The sequence below is a fragment of the Procambarus clarkii genome, chromosome 58 (genome assembly GCF_040958095.1).
Source record: "Procambarus clarkii isolate CNS0578487 chromosome 58, FALCON_Pclarkii_2.0, whole genome shotgun sequence".
Taxonomy (NCBI): Eukaryota; Metazoa; Arthropoda; class Malacostraca; order Decapoda; family Cambaridae; genus Procambarus; species Procambarus clarkii.
In genome coordinates, this window is record NC_091207.1 from 7,363,665 (window position 1) to 7,368,576 (window position 4,912).

The 4,912-nt window shown below is 43.1% G+C and overlaps 1 long non-coding RNA gene across 1 annotated transcript; it reads left to right on the forward strand.

Annotated features, from left to right (window-relative positions):
* The first annotated feature begins 907 nt into the window (after window positions 1-907).
* LOC138353469 (uncharacterized) lies at window positions 908-2,638 on the forward strand. Its single transcript, XR_011223164.1, has 3 exons — window positions 908-1,362; window positions 1,562-1,656; window positions 2,517-2,638. It is a non-coding gene; the product is annotated as an uncharacterized lncRNA (long non-coding RNA).
* Window positions 2,639-4,912: the final 2,274 nt, after the last annotated feature.

A 4,912-nucleotide genomic window follows, 5' to 3' on the forward strand; every position in this document is an offset into this window, starting at 1 on the left:
TTTCCCCCGTTTTCTTACGTTATGGTGGCTGCCCTCTACCCTACACTCTGTCACCCTTCTCCTATGTGATGCTGGCTGCCATCTACCTTACACCCCGTCACACTTGTCCTACGTGATGCTGAATGCCCACTAATTTTCACTCCGTCACCCTTCCTTTACATGATGCTAGCTGCCACTCTTCCATATACTACGTCATCCTTCCCTTATATGACACTGGCTGTCGTCTTCCCTACACTTCCTCACCCTTCCCGTATGTGATGCTGGCTGCCGTTTACCCTACACTTCCTCACCCTTTCCGTAAGTGGTGCTGGCTGTCGTCTACCCTATATTTCGTCACCCTTCCCTTACGAGGCGCCGACTGAAATCTCACCTAAAACTTCTGTGCACATGCTGTCATCCCTTGACCGTTGTTATTGAATTGAGGTGTTGTTTATTTTTCAGGTGTTTGTGGGAGACTCTTACCAGCATCTGGGCCCCTCCCGAGGGACAGTCAGCGCCTTCGATAAGGTGACACCCACTCACAAGTTTTACCTCAGCCAGTCCTTCAGGTTCGGCCCCGAGGTGTCGTATGCAGCACAATGTGTTCTGGAGTCCGTCTATGGGGTTTGCAACCGGACTGTTGTCGGATCAAGAATAAAGGACTCATTTGTCCATACTCCAGATCCTCGAGTTTTTGACCCAAACTCAAAACTCAAAAGGGCTTACATAGCAAAGTCAAATTTTGAACTTTATAAAATAGCCACGGAAATATGTGAGGATTGTGAGTATATAGCAGCATCCATGACATTTGCTGGTGGGATGAGTAAGTATGGATATGACGATGTTATGGACATATATAATTTATATATAATTCAGGAGGGGCTCGCCACGAGAGAAACAGTAAATATTCAGAACCCATTAGTGGCCAAGTTCGAAACAATAGCCAGCCTAACAACCTTTGCTAAATCTGTTGAAGACCAGGATTTGCATTCCAAAATTATGATGTTCCATTACAGTGGGTCTCGGACACCCAATCACGTAACTCTGCTCACTCAGAGGTGCGGCACAGCGGCATCGGAGGCAGACATCACCTTCAGTACAATTGGCATGGCCAAAGGCCTAGAATGGGACTGGGTTATATTGAAAGATGACGCTCCCTTCGATACCATCAGGGTATCGAGACCTCCAGAGCGGAGGCTGCTTTATGTGTCATTGACGCGAGCTAAGAAGTTCTTGACCATCAACAGTGACGTTCTCTATGCCATCATTCTCGCCCGGGACCAGCTGCAAGTGTTAGTAGCGAGGGAGAGTGTTGGGGAGAATGTTAAGTGTCTGCACTGCCACGCCCCCATCATCGGCTCACCCATCCCGCTACTAATTAAGGTACCCTCGCATTTATTTTTTATATTAACTTTCTTTATAATTTTGGCTCAGAAGTAATATATATTAGTTAGGCGTTTTGTGTAATATATTACTGCTGGCTTTCAAAATAGTGATGGTATATGACTAGGTATATCAAGTGTACAGAGGAAAGTTGTCACATATATATGTGAACATACGTAATTTTGTATGTAATTTTCAGGTACTGCCATACTCCATACCTAGTTATGGTGACCGGTTTCGTGAAGGGTATTTATGCCCCAGGTGTACGATATGGGGACGTCCCAGAGTCCCTGAGTGAGTAACCCTTGTTAGTTGTGTCGTGAGTTATTAATGGTTAATTTTGCTGTTAATGATCCATTCTCTTGTTAGTGGTTTATTATGCTGGTATGTTCATGTAGTAGTTGGTTGTTCATTTATTACATTACACAGCCAGATACTGGACCTACATTACCACTGTTCACTTAGTATGATGCACAGTGTTCACCTAGTCATGATGCAAAGTGTTCACCTAGACATGATGTTCAGTGTTCACCTATCTATGATGCACATTCTTCACTTATCTATGATGCACAATGTTCACATATTTATGATACATAATGTTCACCTTGCCTTGATGTACAGTGTTTACATATCTATGCTGTTCAGTGTTAACCTCTCTATGATGTACAGAGTTCACCTATCCATGATTTTCAGTGTTCACCTCACTATGATGGACAGTGTTCAGCTATCCTTGATGTTCATTGTTCACGTATCTGATGTACAATGATCACCTAGCTATGATATACATAGTTCATTTTGTAACAATGTACTGTTACCCCAGTGTAAAATGCTAGCACTGATATATATCCATCACTTGCTCTTTCATTTCATTATCAGTCTCCTCTCTCTCGTCATCAGTCTCCCCTATCTCCTCCACTTAGCAATCAGTCTCCTTTCTATCCCCTACACCTCGACATTCGTCACCTCCTCTCCATCTCTCTCAACTCTCTCTCCTCTCTCTCTCCTGTCTCTCCACTTCGTCATTAGTTTCCTCTCTCGCCCCATTCTTTCTCATTTACCACCAAAAACGTAGCAGCTGTTTTAGTATTTAAGTTATATTGTTCTTAACTCTAGTAATTCATATATTTTCCTTTAATAATAGTATGTTGTTTCAGCTTCATGCCAGATGTGTGGACAAAGATTGAGCACGAGATTGTTCCCCGCTTGATGTTGATTACTGGGAAGCTGATGTTGATTTTTAGGAAGCTGCACTTGCGGCTTTCCGCCTTTTATCTCCAGGAAAAAATGATTCAGGTAATTAATTAGAGTTACAAAGAATAGTAAACTAATATCTGACCTTCAGAGCTTATTAGACCAATACTTGACATTCAAAGGTTGTACACTAATACCTAACATTTCAAAACTTGTAGACCAATACCTGACTTTCAAAGCAAGTAGGTCAGGTACTGAATGGTCACATCTCAAGGTCACAGGAGACCAGGTACTGAATGGTCACATCTCAAGGTCATAGGGGACAGCAACTGAAAGGTCACGTTTGTATACAAATACGAAGATTAACAGGGGCAATGGTGTCGAGTTAAGAATTATGCCAGAGAGTATAAATGTTAAACAAGTGTTTAAGTTACTAATACTATTCATATATAATTTTCACGCCAGATACAACCTTAAGGAGTTAACTTTCACCATCAAAATAGTATATAGGCTAGTTTATTTAGAAATGAGAACCATGAGGGAATGCCACTTTGTGGTCGCCCCAGATCCACCTTTCTGCCTAGAGGGACTCTGCTCGACCTGATAGTCTTGAGATTGATTGATTGTTGCCGTCGGAGGCGGCTAGTTTATTGTGCACACAAACCTGTGGCCTTCACGATCTCTGCTCGACTCTCCGGACTTTAGGGACCTCGCTCAAACCGCTGTGCTTGAGGGTCTCTGCTTGACCCAATGGGTTCGAACCACATCGCAGTGGATCTTCCTTCAGCTACTATGGCTCTGTGGCGACTTTTGACAGATGGGAGTATTTTCTTCTTGATTTGCTCCTTAATCTGTGAAAAACTGGTCCATTTCAAGTTCACTTAACCTGGTTACCTGGTTGATGGGGTTCTGGGAGCTCTTCTACTCCCCAAGCCCGGCCTGAGGCCAGACTTGGCTTGTGAGAGTTTGGTCCACCAGGCTGTTGCTTGGAGCGGCCCGCAGGCCCACATACCCACCACAGCCCGGTTGGTCCGGCACTCCTTGAAGGAAACAATCTAGTTTCCTCTTGAAGATGTCCACGGTTATTCCTGTAATATTTCTGATGCTCACTGGTAGGACGTTGAACAACCGTGGACCTCTGATGTTTATACAGTGCTCTCTGATTGTGCCTATGGCACCTCTGCTCTTCACTGGTTCTATTCTGCATTTTCTTCCATGTCGTTCACTCCAGTACGTTGTTATTTTACTGTGCAGATTTGGGACCTGTCCCTCCAGTATTTTCCATGTGTATATTATTTGGTATCTCTCTCGTCTCCTTTCTAGTGAGTACATTTCGAGAGCTTTGAGACGATCCCAATAATTTAGGTGCTTTATCTCGTCTATGCGTGCCGTATATGTACTCTGTATTCCCTCAATTTCAGCAATTTCTCCTGCTCTGAAAGGGGAAGTGAGTATTGAGCAATACTCAAGACGGGACAACACAAGTGATTTGAAGAATACAACCATTGTGATGGGATCTCTGGACTTGAAGGTTCTCGTAATCCATCCGATCATTTTTCGGGCTGACGCAATACTTGCTTGATCATGATTCTAGAGAAAGTGCCAGTAACACTTTCTCTAGAATCTTGACCAGATTATCCGTCCATGCACTTGTTCTATCTTGAAGGTTTCTGTGAAACGATCTGTGTATGCTATCATTGATTGACAGTCTGGCGATTGTTCCAACAAGTTTTGCTGTTATGGTGGCTATTCTTTGTTTGATCCTGTTTCCTAAGTCTGGTTAGTTGGTTTCTATTCTTAGATTCTCTCGACCTGTCCATAGAGGTGTTCTCAGCATTGTTCTGAGGGCATAATTTTGTGACACCTCGAGTTTCTCCTCTTGGTTATCATAGAAGGATGTAAAAACAGGAGCAGCGTAGTCAATGAGTGACCTAACTGCTTGAACGTAGTACATTTTGAGTACTGGTATAGTTGCACCATTTCCAAGACTTGTCAGGGAGCGCAAAGCTGTGTTTCTGGCTTTGCAACGTTGCTGAAGATATTAAATTTCTTGCGTGAATTTAAAATGGCTGTCTATTATGACTCCAAGGTATTGAAAAGAGGTGACCCACTCAATTTCATGTCCTTGTATTGTGAGTCTTGAGTTATTTTAACGGCCATTGCTTCGGTTTTATTCCTGTTTATTTTTACTGCTTTGCATTCCGCTTCCCCGCTGACGATGTCTAGGCATTTTTGAGCATAATTCCTGGTGCCTTTTACATTGATAATGGCCACAAAGTCGTCTGCATAGTTAGGCAGTTTGGCGTTTGGTAACTTGAGCTTCATGAATTGATCCATGAGACAGTTGAAGAGGAAAGGG